Source organism: Myzus persicae, unplaced genomic scaffold (assembly GCF_001856785.1).
Source record: "Myzus persicae strain clone G006 unplaced genomic scaffold, MPER_G0061.0, whole genome shotgun sequence".
NCBI classification, from domain to species: domain Eukaryota; kingdom Metazoa; phylum Arthropoda; class Insecta; order Hemiptera; family Aphididae; genus Myzus; species Myzus persicae.
In genome coordinates, this window is record NW_019101460.1 from 126,101 (window position 1) to 150,441 (window position 24,341).

General features: G+C 30.4%; 1 protein-coding gene and 1 non-coding gene across 3 annotated transcripts in view; both read left to right on the plus strand.

The window, feature by feature from the left end:
- Positions 1-2,632: 2,632 nt before the first annotated feature.
- Positions 2,633-2,704, plus strand: Trnaw-cca. Its single transcript has one exon. It is a non-coding gene; the product is annotated as a tRNA-Trp (tRNA).
- Positions 2,705-10,974: 8,270 nt separating this feature from the next.
- LOC111029208 overlaps positions 10,975-24,341 on the plus strand; it is a 90,162-nt gene continuing 76,795 nt past the window's right edge. For both annotated transcript variants that reach the window (XM_022308140.1, XM_022308141.1), the window contains exon 1: positions 10,975-11,365. The gene's annotated coding sequence lies outside the window, so the exon portion shown is untranslated. The remainder of the gene's footprint in view (positions 11,366-24,341) is intronic.

Here is a 24,341-nt window from a genome sequence, read left to right on the forward strand (position 1 = left end):
AGTGTGAATATTTTAAACTAAAATAGGAGATACAATTAATAGAGAAAATAAATCAATCGACGGAAAAAATAGTTAAATTTTAAAGATTTATTCCAATTACTTTTTAAAAATATTTTATCTATGTTAAATATACAATATGACACTGTAACCTAATGTAAAATTAATAAAAAACTTGGAAATCGATTCAATACTATGACGTACAATAGAACAGTGTAAATATGTTCTCGGTATAAATAGATTAAAATTATCTAAATTTAGAATAAAATGGTAAATAATAATACACCTACGTAAAAGTCCCAACGAAAATTACTTTTAGATTTTAATTAAACATTTTTGTTTAAATATCTAATTTCATCGACATTTGAACTTCTCAATTGTTAATAAAAATTGTTGTGGCTTTTCGCAAAAGCTTTTTTTAATTTCTGTAGGAAGAATTAAAAATATTAAATTTTCAAGTTTTTTGACAAAGTAAAATTTGTTATCAACAATAGTTAAAAATTCTGTCTCTAGGGTTAAACATTTAAAATATACTAATAAACCTCTGTTTTTAGTAATCATTTATTTTCGTGTGAATTTTGCTCAATATCTTTTTATTAATTACTATTTATCAGATAATAATAATGTATTATTCTTTTACTAAAAATTTATATTTTTCATAACTACCTAATACATAGGTCATAAATGTTTAGGTTGAGTGAAAAGTTGAATAATGTAATGGTTCAATATAATTTAATGGATAATCATGGGATAATTATGTTTAAGTAGTGTAAGGGACCATTAGCTCACTACTGATTCATAAAATGATTAGACATGGTACAGGTCTTTTGATTTTTTTGAAACTGCAGCAAAATGTTTTGTAACTTGTTCTTTGCGCAACAATCGTGCTTGTAGTATGTACACGAAAAGATAATACATGTTACAGCTTTATCGTGCGTTTTAAATACGAATCAATAACTAATTCAGTTAATTCATATTAAGATTTATAATGATTTAAAGAATAAAATTGAACAATTCAGGCATTAAAAATTGATGAGGTCATTAAATATTTAAGTGTGTGTATTATGAAATAACTTTTTATATTACCTTAGTATGTTTACGATTCAAATAGATAAAATAACGTTATTCTTTTTAAACAGTGTATATGTTTAAACTTTAAATATTGAAAATCGTGTTGTACTCGAGTTAATATTTATTTTATGAAAATCTCTTACTAATACTACATACAATCGAGTTGGTATCAATAAAATAACTTATTAAAGCGATGGGTACTTAAGTCATTATACCATTACATAAGTACCATCAAGCTACTATCAATCGATTTGTTCGATTTTACTACACAACCAAAGTTGATTGATAATCGTATCAATAGAACATAACATTTGGGTAAATATAACATAATACATAAATAGGTATTTATAAATTTAAAACTAAATTATCCGACCTTCGATAATCAATCCAATAGTAATTCAACGATTTCAGGTATTTGATTAACGATTTGATTGCGGATGTCCTAGCACGGTAATAACGCCTAGTGTCGCACAAAGCGGATAGGTAAAATTATTTGAATATATACTATGTACAATTTGTATGTAATGAATTGCTGTATAACCAGACTTTGACCTGGAAAAAAAATAATAAATAAAAAATACAGTGCCGTATAGGTGTATCTCGGTTTTATAGTGTACCTGAGTTCATGGGGAAATCGGTGTACCTTGCTTTGTGAAATAATTTAACCTAATTGAACCGATTGGATTTAGCACTTGGAATCTATATTTTTTAATGTGGCTCTACACTTTTCTGATAAATCTTAGAACAATCAACAATGTTTTCGGAAAAATCAGTGAGTAGTTTTTGAGTACCTATTACCTATATGGCTATATATTTAAGCTTCAAACTAGCAGCTCGACTCTGCTCGAGTAACAAATGGCAACCATTTATAAACAACAAAAAAAGTACTCATTTCTATAGTAAACTTTGTATAACACAATAATAATATTTATTATATTCAGTCGTTAATTTTCAAATCATTGGCTTTCGTAAATGTTTTATTATAAATAATAATATCGATTTTATGTTATATCGTATGATAACAATATTATTAGAAATCAATTATATTTTCTAACTTTGAAGTTAAGAAATAATGAGGAATGATGACCTAATGACATGATGGAATTGAATTAATTTTGTCTTTTATTATCCCACACAATAACCAAATATGTTTTCATATATATTAAAAAAATTAAACGACCGGAGCCGGTGGGCGTTGGCTGTGAATGTTTGTTATACTTCACCTTATAAATCCCATAGGATACCTACTTCACAAAGTAGAAATTTCGAGTTGCTAATTTTAAATTTTTGTTGCAAAATAATAATTTTCAGTAACAAAGTTAAAGTTCTGATTTGGCAAGTCAAAATTGTCACAAACCACCAAAACTAAAATAGCTTGAAAATAAGTAACCATTTTGTACGGAATTATTTATTTATAATATTGGGAAAAAATAATTTTTAAATCAGTGACCTAATTGAATGATACTTATGGAGTGGTAATTGATATACAATTGACAACAAAAAATATTTAATGTTTGGCGGAGAGTTTGCTTAAATAAACAAGTTTGCATAGTTTGCTGTAGGAGACCTCGTGGCGCAACGGTAGCGCGTCTGACTCCAGATCAGAAGGTTGCGTGTTCAAATCACGTCGAGGTCAATTCTTTTTTGCAAATTTTTACCGTTTCAAAGTTATTACTTATTAGGTACAATTGAGTTTTAAACGTTACATCGGGTAACTAACCCAGTTAAGGTAAACTCGGCAAAACTGATTATTCCAGACAGATGTAACAAGATCATTAGATACATAATCAGGATGTAGCTATGGCAATTAATCATCATTACTATTCATGTTATAACGTTATTGACATGATGACATGTGCATGCACGTGCACATGGGAACGATACACCATATCCATTTATTTTACACTATACATTCACACCAGTACACCACCAAGATATTATATTCTCTACATCGTAAGTCATACCCACTAATGATGACCTACTCACGTACTTAAAATTGTATTGTCTATATTGAATCCCTTAAAAACGGTCGGCATCGAATCCAGAATGACGAACTTCCAGCCATCAGTTGCGTAGGTGGACACACAACAGCTCGTTCTGTTGGCCGTTAATCGTTACAAGGGTTCGTTTGCCTGAGGCGAGGGTAGTGGTTTCTTTAGAAATAGCAAGCGACAATTAATTGTAAATAAAATATAAATAACGATAATATTTTAAAATAATTGATAATAATTGAAAAATGTAATAAAATACCTAAGTTGCCCGACGACTGTACTTCATATACCACTAGAGTCGATAATAAGTTGTAGTACCCTATACCCAGTAGGTTTGATATTGACTAATTAATTATTTAATTATTTACAAACAAATAACCCTGATTTGGTAATCCACTGACCACTTCTTGGCACTATATATTAAGTGTTATCCATCGACAATAGACTATACAACCTATACATTTGTTACGATTAGGTCCCGGATGGCAGAATGTTGATATTCTAAAAAACCTATAAAAAATCATCAGCATCCAGGCCCTACAATTAGCAGTTTTTAGTAGTTAGTATACGAATACATAACTGCTATGTACGCGATCGGCTTTTAAATAAACCAAGTTCACCAATACGCGTCCGTCCCGGCGCCGCATCATGGTTAAAAGCGCCTGTCTAGTAAACAGGAGATCGAGAGTTCGAAACCCTTCGGTGTCTCACACACGTTAGGAGTGGCATACAAAATGGCGGGATACGTGAAAAATGTATTTTTTTGATGTTTTTGCCCGTAGAGTTCCCGTGGCTCGAGTTGTAAGATTTCGTTGGTTTTATTCGCACTTGCAGCGGCTCGAACGAAATAATCAGTGAAATAGTATTATGACTTATGAGCATATAAAATATAAATTACATAATATAATATACCTATTATCTAATATTATGCTCTTAGTATATAAGCTATACGTACATATGGGCGTAACTCATATATAGACCTTATACTGTAAATCGTTGTAACAGTAAAATCATCTAAATTCAACCAGCGTGGCAGCGTATATTATATACACTATACTATATAGTCAACAATTTAATAGCTATATATTTTCTATATTGATTTTCTTTCTAATAATCCACAGGAAATGATGTCCTCTACATAATTGCCATAATTATCTCAATATATTATATTTAATGAAAAAAATCAATAGATATTAATATAATTTCTAGTGACTAGATGTACATCGATGTAATGTTGAATTTAATTATTTAAATTACGTGGTATCATTACTATTGTGTATTTGTGTGCTTATTTTTACACAAGGTTAGGTACAATACTCAACTTAAGTTCACGTAAACATTACGCATCATTAGAGAAGATAGTTCAAAGACGACGCACTCCAAGGCCTCTGGTGGATATAGGATCGATCATATTATTATTTTAAATAATCAATTACTACTTTGTTTGATGATTAACAATTAATCATTAATTACTGGGTCTGTTTGATTATAGTCATACATTGAAATTGAAACAAAACAAAGCATATCATTGATTTCATAGTTTTACGTCACGTGACGATCATCGCGATTCACAATAACACAATAATGTGACAATATTGTTTGCGTTTAAACATGAGAGAAGCTATCATCAAGTGACATCGTGACAAAACTATGCGCCAACTTAGTAGCAAGCGTGTATCGATAATATGTGATTTTATCAATACTCACCATGTTTGATATATCAATGGGCAGTTGTGACATGAACGAACCACGAATCATTATATCTTTAGACTAGTACCACGTCCACGATTATAAAGAACTATACGACTACCACGTAATACAGTGAATGCACGTAATACATGCATTCACTGGACACGGATGTTTCCCCAGTGGCGGATTTGATTCAACTTCTAAGGGGGGGGGGGCAATATCCATTGGGTCCAAAAATGATACTACTTTTTAACCTACAGAGGAAAAAACATGGGTAGGTATGAAGGTAAAAATGTAAAATAAATATTTATATTAAACAATTTAAATGGTTAATTAACATATACAAATTTATATGTATTATAAAACTATTTACACCCTACAGAGGCCGTGATTATAATTCTTAGAACTTCTATACAGATTTCTAAAAAAAATTATTATTTATACGTATTTTGATGTCTAGGGAGGGGCCATGGCTCCTATGGCCCCCCGTAAACGCCGAGCCTGTGTTTCCCTTCACATCTACACAAGTACAAAAAATTGCTGTCCCCAGAATTCTGTGGTCATACTCATACATAATATAAAGGCGATGACACACTGACGCAATATACACTCTTTTCGTCTATGACGTGTTCAAATCCAGGCGAAGAGCATTAAGAAATTAAGAAGAAATCAACCAAGAAAATCATGTAAAAATCTGAAATCATGAGCAGAAAAAAAAATTTCTCTAAATAAGATTAAGGAAACTTTTAAGGCGCAGTTATACACTATACACACAATTCACACGGGTATCGTATATTCTGTAGTTTATACATGGCTGGCTGCTCATACAAATTAAATACAATAAAGTAGCATTTTAGCAATTATCAATAGTTGAAAAACTCTGAAAATAACTTAACTTGACATTGAACCCTCAGTTCTTAGTTTGGTATGTTATTTAATATTTTGAATCTGCAAATATATAAACGAGTTATGATATAACTGTTAATGTATGATAAATCCTAAATAAATAACAACTATATTTTTCACTCCGTGCAATCTTTATGGCGTCAATAAGAGCTTCATACTTTCCGTAAAGAAGTTTCACATCATTCACGTGTGCCTATTGCACACGCACAATTTTTTTTACCACGTTAATCTCTAATCTTAGATAGCCGGGCAATCAACATAATATTGTATATTAAATTCTATAATTATATGTATACATTCCGTACTCAAAAATCGAGGAAATGTCATATTTTATTACGATAAAATATTTTTGAAAATATATTGTAATCTTCAGGGACTAGAACCGAATCGTCAATCAATAACAATTTACAGACATTTATACTGATCAATCCAAGTGGTCTTACCTTCCACAATTATATTTGGCCACAAGTTACAACACAGCAGAGTGTGTCCTTTTTGTATACAACAATGTCAACATGTATAGGTACTTCCGGAATGTGATCATGCGTATTGCTCGTCCGAGTAGAACGACGCAGATTTCAGACGATGAACTACCTTAATAAACACAGACTATACAGTGATATACATAGGTAAAGCATAATTTCCAACTGAATAAAATATTTTTAATAAGTATACTAACTAATATAATAGTAGAGGAGTATAAAAAAATTGTGTGCATAATATTCTACTGCAGATACCTATAGCTTAAAGGAAATATTATTATGTTAAAGGATATAATCAAAAATCTCGAGGAATTGTTATAACCATTTTCAGATATCAATATTCTAGTTATAATAAATGAATGTACGCGATCGACCGTCAGAGTAGGCAATGGACAGCGTGCGTTTTGGTTCCATTTTTTTCGACATGCAAACTGCAAATGCATCCACGACCATCGGCTCTCGTTGTGATACATGTTGGAGTTTCGACTTTTTGAGACTGTCTCAGATTGTCTCCGTTAATTAATATCATTAGTGTACACGTCGCTACGACCGATGCCAGTTTGTAAGGTGCTAACAACAACGATGGTGACCAGAAAATCGTTTGATTCCTTATGTATGTTGTATTGTTGTTGTGAATATTATATGTTTGTGTTGCTGAAAAGTATGTATCAAGCGTAGGTACCGCAGAAGGTGTGGTTATACGTTATTAGGTATTAGTCGTAACTATATATTATACAAAATATATACTAACAACCACCAGAAAAACAATTACCAGCCAATAATACAGTATACACGTACACGGATAGGAACGATATATAAATATTATACAATATTATTTTATATTTTATAGATAATTATTATATTTGCTGAAAACGTGGTTGCTGGTATAGGAAAACGTGCGTGTCAAAAACGAGTGATCATTGTTTGGTTGCCCACCACAAATTACAAGGAAAGATATTCGAAAACAATAGGATCGAATATTTTATATTTTACATTATAATATTATAAGCAGATGAGCGGCTATAAGTGCCACTCAGCCACCTTGGTATGCAATGTGCGTAAATTAAATTTTATGCAAGCTTATACCTGCAGATCTGCCCAATTAACCAATGGCAACCAATAAACAAAAAAAATACTAATTCCTACTAAATATATTTATATTTCTCCTATAACCAAAAGCAACCATTTAAAAACAAAAATGTCCTTCGTAAATCTCAAAATCCCCGTTTGAGCACCTCCCCGAGTTGAACCTACCGGGTTGAACTGTAAATCTAAGCCATCCACACAAACACACACAAAAAATGTCACCAATTAGTGCGCCGGGAAATTATAATATTAATCTACCCTCAACATTTCAAATCGATAGCTATAATAGATTTGGCTCTGCGTTGATTATGAATTAGTCACTTAGGAAAGTCTCATTTATGTATATACCTACAAAAAATTATATTATATTTATTTATTTGTATGTGGTACTGATATGTTTAGGCATATTGACAATAGTTTTATCATGACCAGTATTTTTCTTACAAATCCGACGCTTAAGGATAATGAACTCTTCCGACACATAATGACCACGGAATTTTATTTTATATTATATATTTTATACATATTTTATAGTCATGAAAACGTTTATAGTATAATTCTGTCGATGTAACTATATCATCTATATTTTAAGTAAAAATATAATATTGCACCGCTGCTGATAGAATATAGATATAAAAAAATACGACGTCTGTAAAGATTTACATTTTACAATAATTTGTTATTAATAACTAATAATTAGGTACCTATTAAACCTATACTTAATTTTTAGATGTTTTGATATATAATAATATAAAATATCAATATTAGCTACACATCTCAACAATTGCGCTGAGCCGCTCAATATTTAAATACGCAAGACCAGTGGCGGATTAAGCAATTTTCCGCATATAAGAAGGACATTTTGCCAGCCTCTCATTTTCAAAAGTTATTATTTTTTTTTTTTAAATACATGAAGAAATATATTGTTGGTCAAATTATTCTTTATTATTTTTAATTGAATACTATATTACAATACAATTAAAAACATTCTTTGTAAGCAATAGAATTACGAAAATAAAATATGATTGACATAATACATACTACATAGTAGCTATAATTTAGTATAAATAAGCCATTTGTTGGTTTTCTGGAAGAAACATAGTTTCTAAAAACAAAAATTCGAGTAATTCGTGTTCACTTATTTCAGTGAGTTAATAACCTAATAGCTAATAATAAATATGAAATAATATAATATAGGAGTATAATATGTATAAATATATATTTAATGGCTGAAAATTTGATACCAATAAAATTGTTAAGCTCCAATCACCTACTTACATTGCATGTAGGGTGACCGGACGCTGTGTAGACAGCATGACATTGCGCGCGACTCCTCGAAGCTAATATTTACAATGATATTTGTTAATAATAATAATAATAATAATAATAATAATAATAATAATAATAATAATAATAATAATAATAATAATAATAAGTCGCAGACTATAGATTCTTCGTTACAAAGAAAGAACTTATGTGCATACTGTACAAACATTTGTATCGCGAATTGTTTTTTTCTTTTTGATTACCGGTTTCAGTCACGCTACAACCATGCGACGCAAAATGCACATGCTACAAGCGCTCATCAGAATTTTGTAAGTATAACCTGCACGAGTGCAGTGTACGTTCGAGAGGACGATAAATACTCACATTATATTATTATACCGTCTCTGCAATAGTTTTAAAACGAAAAAAAGTACGTAGTAAATCCGTTTCAGGGAGCTATATCGACTGGGATATCAACAAAAGCCGATGACAAACTAATCAATTTATCAGAAGATTCATTTTTAAAACTTCAATTTAGCCTAAAAAAGTGCTTCAGTTTTTCCGTCATCATTAAAGCCTAATAATTAAAAGTACATCTGTAAAAATATATTGATTATAAACCTATAAGATAATAAATACCTAATAAAAGTAATAAACAAATTTTGTTTTTATAACTACTTTTTGAAAAGCGAAATCATGTGGGTCGTGAAAGATTTTTCATGGGAAATTTGGGTAGCAGTACTAACAAGACTGAGAACCACTGTAGTAGACTGTTTTGAACTAAAAATGCACCAACTAGTTTTCGTTTTTATACTGTGCAATCGTATATATGAATTAATATCATTCTCATTTAGCAAATTAGCTCGAAACACATTAGGCTCAACTTCATTAACTTGAAACATTTTGAAGTCTGCAAGTTCACTAATAACAACTAGTAATTAGATAAGTCAGAATTAGTTAGGTTACTATCTACTATAACTATTATCAGTCACTATTGATTCGTTAAATGTTTAGTGACTGTTGATGCAACCCAGCATAAGTCATATAGAAGATTCTTAGATCCATAAAAAAATATTTTTTGTACAATATTTGATTATTTGAATAATAAAACTAATATTAACTAAAATAAAAAATATATCTAATAAAAAAAAATTTGAAAAAAATACCATCGAATAGCACTAATTGGGCACTAAAATTCGGTGCTATCGCGGATTTTGGTGCTGTTGGTGCACCTGATACGTGAAGTTAGAGTAGAGGGGTAAGCCCCCGAGTAACTTTTTACCGGGTATAGTACTAATTTTGAAAATGCTATGGTTGAATAGCACTAATTGAGCACTAAATAATGGTGTTATAGTGGAAATTAGTGCTCGAATTTTTCTACTAACTTCACGGACCTCTTGATAGTTTTATGCGTCACGGCTTATTGGATTTCTGTAGACTGAATTTTATAACTTATAGACAGACAATTATTGTAGATATTGCAATTTGCAGATGGTATGCTTAATGTAGTGTTGTTATCTTGAAAAACGCTTAACGAACCTATAATATGCAATTGTGTGACATGTACAAAGCAGTGGTGCGTAATTAGGAATTTCCTTAATGGGGGGATTATACATTTTTATAAAAAATTGTAAGCTTCATACAACCATACCATCTCCAATAAACCCTTAAACGGTTAAACTATATAATAAGGAACAGGTTTTTTTCTAAATGGAAGACATCACACTATTAATTGTCTTCTTTCTCAGACCCAAGTGCAGTGACATACGAGAAAACGCAATCACGTAAAACTATAAACATAATATTATACAGGGCTGGTCATCACGTCGTTCCGTTTTTTAAAAATTACATAATAATAATATGTAATATTACAATTTCTAATATGATGGCCAACACGGAAAACTCAGAAAACTCGATAGCCCCTCGGCACCCTGTATGCGGGTGAATCTCGCGATTGTTCTGCCAGGTCTAGATTTTAATATTATTACGACGAGGATAATATATAATATAGCACTATATAATATTATCATACAGTGTCATCGGAGCCGATTCTGCAGGTCCACCGACGTACGATACGAGCCGGCACAGCGTGACCCCCCCCTCCCATTTCAACAGCACAACCACCGCCCAACAGTCGTGTACCGGCGATATACCTCTACACGTTCGTGTCGGACGACAGCGAACGAGTTCGGTGTACGACCAACGTGCCCCGCCGACCGAGTGAACGCGACGACCGACGGATTCCCATTGTACAAACGCCGTACATTACAATACAACGCGTAATGCGTGCGCGCACCGTTCTGTCCATGCATTTTATTATTATATATTATATACGATATTATACAACGTTCGAACCGGTCGGTTCAAGGTCTCTCCTCCGCGCGGCGAGCCGCACCACCGGCGTTCGCGGCACCACCACCGCCACGGCCACTGACAGGGCTGGACAAACTGTGCGCGTGGCTCGTTCAGCTGCTGCAGTATACGTCCAACAGCGGTCGCCGGCGGTCACTGGGCCGATAGTCGCGCGTGCTGAAAACGTTTAATTAACATTATACTTAAATAGTCGTTTTACGTACCCGTACTATATTTGAACGGTGTTTTCGGCCGAAAACACTGACAATTCTACGGTTGCATGATATTATATTCTGTAAGAGATATTATAGAAGTGGAGTACGGCGCGCTGCGTTTTGTAATTTTCATCGATCTCTGCTGCTTTAGCGGTGAACTATTGTCATCGCTCGGTGCAGTGGTCACACTACTGTAGCCGCAGACATAGGATATTTCATCAGCGGGTATAGTGCATCGCGATTCTTTGGCCGAACGAGGTGTATACGAAAGTGTACGTCATCATCCCATACCTGCACTATCACTTTCCAGGTACATTATAATAATACTACTGCACGAGTTCGTTTATAACGTGACCCCCCCCCCCAAATAGACCTCCGTAACAGCACCTATCCGGCTATGTAAAAACCTAACAAAGGACAAGTTTCACAAAGGCTTAAAATAGATATGAATTATCAGATTATGAGATATAAGCTTACAATATTTTAATAATTCATACTATGGAAGCGAAAATCAGTACACAAGTCTACAAATTTTAATTTTATCATCTGGAACGAGTGCTGTGATATACACTTATTATTCTTAGACCATGCACGAATCGATTTTGATACATACCTATCTGGTACATGATTATACACTAAAAGCTTTACTATATTATTATATCATCAACAATAAAGTAACACCAAACGATGTGCAAAATTAGAGTTTATATTTTTCAATCAATAACATCTGTAGAATTAAGTGTTTAGTGTTGATGGAAAAAAATTTTTAAATCCTTGCTTGGGGTGCTCTGCTGCGTAGGATTTTTATATATTATGTTTTCAACACTCGTAACGAATGCTGTTTCCCTGTTATTTAACGAACGATGCGATATCTCGTTTTAAGAGGACATCACACCCTAATGTGTTATTGTGTTGTCACTTGCCTCAGTCTTACAAAGTATAACATGACAAACTTGCGTGGATCAAAACCAATTTTGTGTTGTTAGCAATATTATTGGAGCGAATTGGCCAAGCTTTAATGTACATATATTATCTATGTACAATTCTGAGAGGAGCAATGAAACTTCACGAATGAATTTTTTTTTTGTCTGTCATCACCTTTTGGAGCGGTATAATTGTAAAAATGCTTCGAATTTCTACTTCAGCATCTTACCTGGTAAGAAAGTGAATCTAGTTGATACTTGAGGAGGGGGGTCAAAAGTAAATTCCTTATAGTTTTCAAAAGCACCAATAAAGACAAACAAAAAATTAAGTAAATGAGATTTCTACGCAAAACTAGTTTTTGAAAAAAAATAATCGTCGATAGGTACATGAAATTCTCACTGAATGTTTGTACTAGAATGTTTACATAACTTTTTCAAAATATTTTTGACTCTTATTAAGCTATTTATAGACATAAGAAAATCTCGATTTTTTTTAGTTTTTTTAAAATTATTGTCGATACAAAAAATGTTCAACCGGTCAAAAACTTCAAATTTTAATACAAAATGAGGATAAGTTGTTGTTAGTGAAAATTGGAGGAAGTTGAAATCAGATTGTATGCAGTGTGTGAGTGATCAAATCACATTTGGATCATTTGGAAAAATCATATTTAAATAAGCAATATATTAAGACCAATTATTTACACAAGAAAATGAACTTTTGTATAAAGTTAAAATGTGTAATATTTATGTATAAATATGTAATCGTTGTTAAAAATAGTATTATTTAAATTATTTAAATCAATAAAACACAAATACCGAATTATATTTGTACAGTAAGCATAGTAATTTGACGTTACCGATTTTTCTTTTGAGAAAAAAGGTGGAGCAGTTTTGTTGTACAATGATAGAGAACTTTCAAATTTTGTTGGAATTTCTATTGTCTGTAGATCTTTTTGTTTATTTTTTTCCAAATAAAAGTAGGTAGCTACTATGTTGTATACTTGGTACAATTTTCTATTTCTAACCACTTAGATTATTAGTTCACATTTCCTTTCGCAAATATTAAGTAAGGAATTTATATTTAATTTTATTCGTTTATTTAACCTACTGTACTCATATCATTTTGGCGAAATCTGTTTCAACTGAAAAACTTTTTTTATTATAAGTACAGCAAAATAATTAAAATCGTTAGAGAAAATGTTGCCCCCCAACTTCGTCCGATCAATTCGAAAAATGTGATAATATTTTTCAATTTAATTGTAAATTGGTGTTAAGAATTTGCAAACAAGCTGTTAAAATATTTCAAACCAGAAACTATTTGTGGTTAGGGCCAACTTAAAGTTGGCAACTTTACCATTTTTGCTATAACTTTATCTACGAGTATAGGCTCAAGCTCAAGTACCTAATACATTTTGAAATTATTGATATCTACTAATATTTTGTTGATGGGATACGAGGGGAGGGGTGGATTATAAATTAATCTAACCTAATTCACCAATATTATGTCTTAGTGATCTACATATATTATGCGTAAATGCAATATACATTCTAAGTACAGAAGCTATAATGCAATTGTCGCTATTCTTGTGAATAAAATATTATATTTGATGGTTGTGCATCTTACCTTTACCAGGTTCTCAAAACTTATTTCTAAAACGAATCGGCTTGTTTCGTCAAGCCTGAGTTTACACGGTAATTCGTTTAGGACTCAGTTTCGCCAACATTTCGTGGCACTCCATAAATCTATTTACGTTGGTAGGTACTCACTGCTTAAAACGAATTCAACGTTTCGATAAAAAATCATTGCTAATTGATAACGAATGGGGGGGAAACGGATCAAGTGACCAACGTGACCAGCAAACTGGCTATTTGGAAAATAAGTTCGGAAAAAAATTATCTTCAATCAGTTAAATTTAATCTTAGTAGTTTTTAGGAAAAGTGGCCTTCGATGGTGGAGTTGCTGGTGACGATATTTCTGAAAAAAGTGGTTTTCAACATTGGCTGGTAGCTCCACGAAATATTAATTTAAATATGCCGTACATCGTTTGGAAGAAGTTTTAGAGCCCCTGTGTCAAAACGACTAACTAGTGAGGCTACCTTCGAGGGCCACTTCTCCTGAAAACTACTATAAAATCTTTATGTACCTAATATTGTAAACCATACCTATATAATGTGTCCCAAAACTCCAGGGTCACCCTTGTTATATCCAAAGAAAATCATGCATTTTTTTCTATAGTAATTCTTAAGTCAATTCTAATTGAATTTATATTTTATATACACTTTTTGAACACACGCCAGCCATAAGCGCACATTCAGTCTTCAATTTGGGAGTGCTAAAATTTTTAACCCCCAAAGTGACCCGTGGGGGGGGGGCTTCGTTCCCTCACCCCTTATACAGCAATGCAGTTATACACACCAGGCATAAATTAATTGCATTTGGAATAAAATTATAAATTACTATGTTAAAAAAAATCGAAGTAGTGAACCCGATTTTCAATAAAGCATTTTGTTTTGACTGATATATTATAACCAATGAATCCAACGACTATTACATTTTTCGATGAACAATGGATGCAGTCAGGGTCATCCACATTTTCACTACTTTCATCAATTTTGTTTTTTTATTATATTAAACATGTTTAAACAGTAACTATATGTCAGTGGCTTTAGTGCATTACCAATACAATTGGACTAAAGTCATTCTTTCAAACGCAAAGTTACAATTTTAACGATATTTTTAACTCAAAATAATTAGGGGGTGCTAATCAAAGACATTGGGTGCTAAGCACCCTCAGGCACCCCGTATGTGCGCCAATGACTCCAATGTGGATTATTCCCAATTAAACTTAAGTAATTGACATTTTACTTTATTTTGAAAATGATGAAGAATGAAGGTATTATATTACAATTGCATAAATATATTTTATGATTACCTAATGAAAAACAATGTATAGTGGACTTACATATCGTTATTAAATAATATAAAAATTATACAAAATAAATCTAGATTAAATATGAAATTAAAATAATATTTACGCAATATTTCGTGTAACGGTCTACAAACTATATTAAAATAAATATGATGTAAAAGTACAAAATATAATTATATTAAGTTTATTTTAAGCCCCGGAATACATTATGTTATAATAAATAATAAATAATATCAATAATTAGAGTATAATCATTAAATGTTAAGTGTTTGTTGGTAAAGGGCATTTTTTCATATGACAGGGTTTTTTTCTCCTAGGTTCGCGAAACTGTAAAGTGGAAACCCGCCTTCAAGGTGGATAGATATCAATTATACATCAATTCATCTTGTTCGCCTTAACGCGTGCCTCTCGACTCTCGAGAGTACGTCCTATACCGTAACCATGGTCCATGGGGTATATAGATCCTCAGTCAAAGAATTCACGGTCAGACGCAGACAGTTGCCTCCAAAACTATTATCGGCGTGACCTAATGTATCCGTGATATTGTCAGTCGGTTCACTAACCGTTGTGATGTAACCGTGTTATGAAATGGTCGTCTTGGTCTTCATAATACAATTTTCGACAGAATCGTTTTCATTTTCTCGTCTTCGAGTGCGTATTTGTAAAAGTGTATAGTGTTGTGCAGTGCGATCTCTCTAAAGATCAGAAATCTTTATAAAATATTACCTCACCATTCTCCATTCTCGAGTTCATATTAACGAATTATTATTATAATGTGAAATGTTTAATATTATAATATATTACTGAAGAACAGAGGCGAAATGGGGTTTGACAAATTCCAGCTCGACGAGTGATGACAAGCGTACCATCCGTTTCCATAGGATTACGCATTTATTTGAGTTATTCGTCTGCATGGTAGGATATGAATAAATTCACCTATATTATAAATTATTCACTGGTTCCTAGAATGAAGCTTAGTAATTTAGAACCTTTCATATGTATTGAATTAGGTAATTAATGCGAACTGCAACTGCAAGTTGCAACAGTAAATAGCTCATAAACAAATCATTATTATACATAGCCACATAGTTATAACAATAATAATAATTGTTTTTGTAATAATATGTAATATGTTAATTTTTCTGTTGGTTGTTAATATTGCTACAGGTATTATACACAAATGACTGCGAATGTGTGTTACTATTTACTACAACTACTCGTTAGAGCAGAGGTATTCAAATTTCAAACTGTGCGTCGCGGCTCCCAGGGGCGTCATGAGAGTTGTCGAAGCGAGCCGCGTAGTAAAATTGAAAACTAATAAATATTTTTACGAAAAACGTTTACTATTATCATTAATGTACACCGGTCGGGAAACGTTGAATTATCTACAACAATCATTCACTAAATATAGCTTTATTTTTTTTTATATAATATGTTATATGGAAATAAATAATAAAAATAAATCTATATAAATAAAAATCTAATGCTGTTTGTAAGTCTCGCTAAAACTAAATTAAATTACATTCATATGAACATTGATTTTTTTATCATTTATAATTTGGGAGCTGTCAATATTTTGCGAAGACTTAAAGCAGCCGCGGGATGAAAAAGTTTGAATACCTCTAACGGTTAGAGTACTATGGGCGTCATGACACACGCCACTAGCCGTCGATTTTCGTTTACCCAATATTAATTGTAATAGTTGGTATTTTTAGCGCTATCTAGCGGTAGATACACACAAAGTTCATTATAACCCTTATGGGGTATGGCCCTATTTACAATTTATTTTAAAAAAACGTTCCTATTAAATCGTTGACAAAATTCCAAACCATTGATTGATGCCTACACAGCTACACATATTTTAACATCTGTTCACTTCTATCAGAAGTTATAACTATTAACATGCATACTATTAAATACTGACAACCACAGTCTGTGGACTGTGTTATCCTGTGGGATCTCAAGTAAATATTTAAATATTTTAAATGAGTTGACACTATTTTTTAATATCTAATTGTTCTTATATAATAAAATTGTAAACTCTAATATATTATCATATGAAACACTTTTTTCTAATAATCTATAAAAAAAAATGTGATTTAGCCAATTTAGGTGACATTATTTAGGTGTTATTGTTTAAATACTCATTAAAAAGCGAACCCCAATATAGATTTAATATTGAATATTGTAATTCTTTATTGAGTTAAACGAATTAAGATCAGTCAAATATTGATTCATCTGCAGTTCAAAAAACTATAAAAATTATCGTAAATGCTTGACTTATTTGTTTCCATCTGAAGAAATTTAAAAACTTCATCATATAAAGTATGAATAACTTGACTTAAACATAAATTCTTACCTATGTAATATGGTTACAAGGTATAATTTTTAAATTATAATATCGATGGTATTATGGTAAGCATTGTATACCTCCTGTTGCTTAACAAATTTGTAGGGTTAAACGTTTTTAGGTTTAAGAGATTCAGAGATCTAAGATGGCTAGGCTCGAGTTAGGCCATAATATTATATAAGATATTAATTAGGTAGTTATTTTTTGAAACATTTATTTTGGAATATTAGTTTATACATTTTTGTATCGTTCAATTTAGTAAGAAAATAGAATAAATAACTTTGTGATACAAAATTTTGGTTAGTATTTGCGTATTTTTATGAAAATTAATATTTTAATATTTATAATATTATGAATTTGAAGTTTGAACAACTTTTATGTCAGTTACATTCTAAATCAAATAAATTGTCTTATACTTATTTTATCTTTAAAACATAATTACTTTAACGCGATCATAAACGGAACCTTAATACGGCGTTAGTGAATGCAATTTACATGCATGCAAGCAGCTTGTGTTGTGTATGTAGATTGTAGGTCTGTGCGAGAAAATAATTATGCAGTATATTATAGGTATTTCAATTTTAAACCGGTCGGTTTGATTGATTGTTGTATGTTTTATAGATTTTAATCACCATAAGATGACAGAGTTAATGGAAAAAATATTACAAACATCCGTTAAACATTAACCTTTTGGCGAAGCTTATGAATTAAAAACATGTCGAGGTCAAACACATTAGAAATCCAATATTGAAACAAAGGGCGCTAAATGTATTTATTGTCGCCCGTGTGGCTAGTAACCTATAATATAATAAGAGCATAAGATTTATTTAGTAGAAAATGTAAATTAGTTTTCATTGCTTTTTATATTGTATTGTCAATGATTACCTAAATAAATATTATACTATTATATCGCTTCAAGTAGTAAATAAAAATCGGCTTAATGCAAGTTGTTCACCCAATATAATTTTATAAAATTTTACTCTCAAAAAAGCTTAGCACCTAAACAATATTAAGTCAGGTATGCTGTTATGAACACTCAATATTGTGAAAGTAAATACCTAACTTAAATTCCTTTAAACAGATTTAATATAAAATATAAATAATTATAACATGTTTATAGAATTGTAAACAAATCGCATCTGTTTAATATCTTTTTCAATCGGTTAATTTGACTAACGTCATATTATCGTTGTGCACAATGATTACCAAAAACTAATAAGTAGGTACCTAATTGACGAGAAGTTTTTTTATTACCATCCAAAAATATTAACAATAATAATATTTATAATAACAATTTTGACGATCAACTCGTCAATAATTATGTTGTCCGTATTATGTATTTTGTAATCGCGGTAAACATTATACAGGATCTACAGATGACTTGTGCTGTACATAGTGACCAGTCATTATGCACGAACGCAGAGTACGTGAAAATCGTTTCTTTCTCAAATGCACGTTTTATGCAGGTCCTTCGACCTGTAGTTTCGCAAAAAATTCAAACCCTTGACCCGATTACTTGATATACTTGTTGCCGTTTTTTCCCCTTCGCAGCCGAGCCGCGTCACCGAGGTCGTACAAAACTATAACGATTCTCGTGATTACAGTTATAACCGAAAAAAAATAACTTGGAAACAATACGTGGTTATTTTTTTCTCCATATATATATATATATCTATACCATATTATATTCTTTTTGTTTGTCGTCAGATCTTTTTCATAGTTTTTTTTTATAACGCGTGTGACCTAGTCTCCGCCACCGTCGCCGACGTATGAACAATGGAGCACGAAGGAAATTAAGGAAATCCGTGAGAAAGTGTGCGTCCGTGTGTGGAGACGAATTATAGCATTTGGTATACGCATATATTGTATATATTATATTATTTCAGTGTACATACACGTTCAAATATAAATGCAAGCAAATGTTATATATATATACAAAATTCACAAATTCACGTAACAGAAAATGTAATATAATAATTATGGTGATACGTAGAATTTTTTATAAATAATAATATTTTTGCATTCTTTGAGGGGAAGACGAGTATAATAACGTTATAAATTTTATATTCATACCGTATTACTCATGTCCCGTGGCATTGAGCAAGGTTGTCGGCTATAACTGTACTGGGATGTAATAATAATACGTATTTGAGAGTTGTGCCGTGTACCTATTGCGAATGACCCCATTAGTAGTTCCTTAACATGATTGAGTCACCATCATACTGCAAACGTTTCCCGAAGAACGACCGGACAGCGTGCATAGTAATATTCATTTATTAACTTTAGGTAGTATAATATAAACACCCGCGGGTTTACATCATCGAAACTCTAAAATTAATATAATTAGTCGTTGGCCGCTGCAGCAACTAAACCTAATATAAAACGAGGAAATTGTCGAGAGTTAAAAGTATTAAGATAATAGTCATGAGCCTATGTACTCTATGCTTTACATTATTTTTGAGATCTAAACTCAGTAATTATTATTGAAGCCTAGGATGTCAAATAATTTAGGTGATTTCATAATGTCACTGGTTTATCTTTCTTTTAGTTTTATAAATTCTATCTAACTTACTACATATCAGTAAAATATAATTTTCAGTAAATTTTTAGACTGTAGAATGACATTAATAATATTGATACAACTGTAAATAATTGTTTGTGAGATAGGTATTAAAAGTTCTAGTGAAATACATATATTTATTATAAAATATAAATGCATTTATTTAAAGTACAATGCATAGTTTATTAGTATAAACCTGTCAAAGTACAATACAATAAAAAATGTACTTTACAAGTACTTATACTATTATTTGTAAGTATGTGTATTGTAATTTTCGGATTTAAGAAAGTCAACACCGTTGCTGACTCGTAGAATAAACATAAAGCATAAACGAATTCAAAACATAGTATAGATAATGACTTGTATATGTATTGTAATATTTGTGATCCTTAATCTTATATTCCTTTATACCTTAAAACCAGATATTGTTTGAAAAGATGACGTGTTGAATAATTATCTGAAAATAACAATAGGCATTATAATATAATAATATAATCAAACTAGGTACCTATAGCTTATTTATTAATACATTATTTGTGTTTAGTATTTAGTGTTAGGGATTTAGTCTTTGAATTATGATAAATAGTAAATGTTTGATAGTATATATTTATTATACGATAATATCCGTAATTAATGAACTAAAATCTATGAAAATAATACTTATTTTTTGTTAAGCGTAATTAAATAATTCATTAATTTACAATCCACAAAGTTAGAACATTTTGTGTATTTTGTGTTTATTTTTGTTCGGTAAAATTTTAGTCTTATCCAATACGTTAAATGTATAGGTTTGTGCTAAATTAATCTAAATATTATGAAAAAAGTTATTATCTAATTAAAGGAAATATTAATAACTAATAATGTGGTAACAACGTAATGTCAAAAATTTTCAAGTCCCTATATTTTTTGAACCCACAACAAATCATTGCTTTTGTTTGAATATTCAATCTTCTTGAAATTTTAATATCTTATGTTTAAAACAAAAATTGAGTGTATAATGTATTTTTAGGTTGCTGTTAATTCTTAGAGAGTGTTGCAGTTAAACTTATGTGATATACCATGTATAAGTATGAGAAGTTCAAGTTTAGCTATTCAAATTTAAAGTGTTATGGGGACATTTTTAATTACAAAATGTCTTGCAAATGTTCGTGATTAGGTACAACGGATCTTGTTAATATTTTACTTTTAAATGATTATAATAAAATTAAATTGTGAGTAAGTAGATCTATGTAATTTCGATAATTTTTAATTTTTGTAATCACAACTTAAGGTCTTATTGTATAATATTTTCAAGCTTTTTATTAATAAACAACTGTTTAATCATACATAAATGAGAGATGGTAAAAAAATTAATAGATTTTGTTAAAAACCAGTTTTAGGTAAAATTTCTCATTTATCTATAATTTTTTATTGGTTTTTTTTTTGGATTATTTTGAAAATTACTGGGAATTTTGATCCGGAACCTTACCTAAAATATCCAACCTGTTACCAAATGGCGAGTACTACACTCAAAGTTGAAGATCAAAGAATTTTTTCAATTATAAAATGGCTCACAGACAAAATATAAAATTTAAAAACAAAACATCGTTATAAAAACAGTTTATTCATTTCTCAGCTTAGAATCTAAAAATGTTAACTATTATTTAGTATTTGAATAATATGTAAAACATACTTAGCAAAACTTTCTTTTAAAAAATTCTGTATAAAAGTAAGTACCTATAGTTGTATTATTATAAGTGTAATAAGCTATTAGATTAAAAAAAAATATTTTATTGGATTTGAATTTTTTTTTACATACAGTTTAATATATAACTTTTATTCTTTTAAATATTTTATGTAACTTTCTCCATCTCAACACGTCGTTTGAAATTACTTCAAAAATTTGCTTTTGTCAGATAATCTTAGCGTTAAACGACTATTGATGGCAGCAAGCCCGGAAGCTTGTTTCAGCGTAAATACAAATTGGAACGAAATTATATTGCCAATAATAACTTGTTAATAATCTTTTTCAAATATTATAAATTATAATATTTTTCATGCTAAAAAAACGTTAGTAAGTCATTTGTACAGTATGAGAAAAAAATCGGTAATTAAACAAATAATATTGCTCCATAAATGTACCTATTGCATTTTGATAGAAACAATTCTCTTGATATTATTGATCATAGACATATTTGTATAAGAAAATTATTATCATCATAAATATGAAGTTTATTATTTCTTAATTTCAAAACATGTTCTGGTTGTTTATTTTAAATCACATATTGTCTTACATTATCTAATGCTGTGTTTTATTTCAAGATACAGAATGTGAAATAGGTATCATATTTCTGAAAAATTAAACAACTTCTCGTGTTACCAAGATACTGCAATAATCATTATTAAAAAATTATTAACGGCGACCTTTCCTATCATATTCACAGTATACATACAAATATTCAATATACTATTATGTAAGTCATCAAAATTAATAATTTTGATTTAATATTATACAATAAGGCTTATTTAAAGTTCTTATATTTTATTTTATAAAACAAAAACATATAGCCATATCGTTCATTTTATATTTATAAATAAATAAATTTATAATAATATTATAAGTTGAATAAATAAGAATAATAAAAATCCTGGTAGAATCTCAGTAATTACTAATTTAAGTTAATGAAGTTTGTAGAAAATTAGAGGTGACGGGGTTTTTATTAAAAAGAAAGACACATACACGATTGAAAATTGGAATTAATAGATAATAATATCAGAAAATGGAATAAATGAAGGACGAATGTATTAGTAATTACTAATTAGAATGCCAAGGCAGAGCTTTAAAATGTATTCGTAAAAAGATTGTAAGACGATCAATTATATATACATATAAAATAATATATTATTACATGTTTATATGATCAATTAAGTTAGGCAGAAGTTTAGTAAGATATGATATACCTGCATTATGTCCCCGATTGGCAATACTGGATAAATTTAAAACTTTACTGATGTTGCAAAAACTTATAACCATTTAGAGGATAAAGAACCGTAAGAAAATGTGCAATAATTTATGGGAATTTGCGCTGAACCTTTCAAACCGCAATGTAATGTAAAAATAAAGAGGATCTTAAATAACAGAATCGTATTATAGAATAGGTCGGACCAAGGAGCAGCTAAAAAACTGTCCATTTTGAACCCATGGGATATATTTTATACTACAAATTAAATGTATTCGGTCCACGCATTGGGTGAGTGCAATATTTGATATTAAACCTTTTGTCATGTTTATTTTAAACGAAAACGTAAGACATTATGCGTGAGTATAACTTTTTAAAATTGCGTAATATGCAAGAGTATATTTTTTCGTTGTTAAATTATGTTAGGTTAAGAAGTTTTGTTTTTGCAAAACGTCAATACCTATTGAAACGCTGGGAACACAACAAAATATAAATTGATTGCATATAGATGGTGTTTAAATTTTGTATAATGCAATATGAAAGAACATTTAGGTATAAATATTGTAGTCGTACCTATCTGGTCACGCCATGTAAAGGTTCACGTAAAGGTTAGGTTAGGTTAACGTGAATTGCGTACTTCATGGGTATAGGAGTATAGGACTATTATAAAGACACGGTAGGTGTATCTTCCCCAGTCATCAGGAGATCTTCTGCGTTTTCAAGGTTTTTTGTGAACTATTAACGTATTTATCTAGAATATATATATAGGTGTATGTATATAAGTGTGCATTAAATCACAGTACATAGGCCGTCACAGTCTTTACACACTTATTATGGTGTTTACTAGCATGGATATCGATTTAAATGTATATATTTTATTTATCGTGTGACTGTTAAAACTTAAAATATCATCTTAAGGCGATTGATTTTGTCGTTTAATTTTTTTTTTGTACATGATATTGCAATTATTTTACACAGTCACATGGATATATTTTGTATTGTAACAAATAAAATAGTTTTGGTAGGATCCGTATGTTGAGAGTGTCGTTATGTTAACCAATACAATATGTGTGCCTATTGTGCACATTATATTAAAATATATAAAATACAAATAAACCACAACTCGCAGGTTCTACACGCAGGCCACAAAATATGTGTATTTTAATCAATTAAGTTTTTTTTATGGTTGTTTAGTTATTACAAAATATTGTGATGTGTAGTCGCACGTGCGTTATGTTGTATGCGTTTACGGGATAACATTATAATTTATATAACTCTATAATTTGGCACGTTGTGTATAACATTATATACGGGTTTATAATCTGTTCAGATTTAATTTTCGCAGACGCAACGCAAAAAAAATAATACGAATCACTTCATGCACGCTGTAAACAGACTGAATGTAGCCGTATGTTCTGTTATGATGTGTTGAGAAAATTGCTGTATAAAACAACACAAATTGTTTTTGCTAGAAATTATATAAATACACGATACATAATCCACCTAGGATTCATAGTTGAATTTAAATTACCGACCCTATATTATAATACATAAATATTCAACGCCCATATACTTCACCTATAC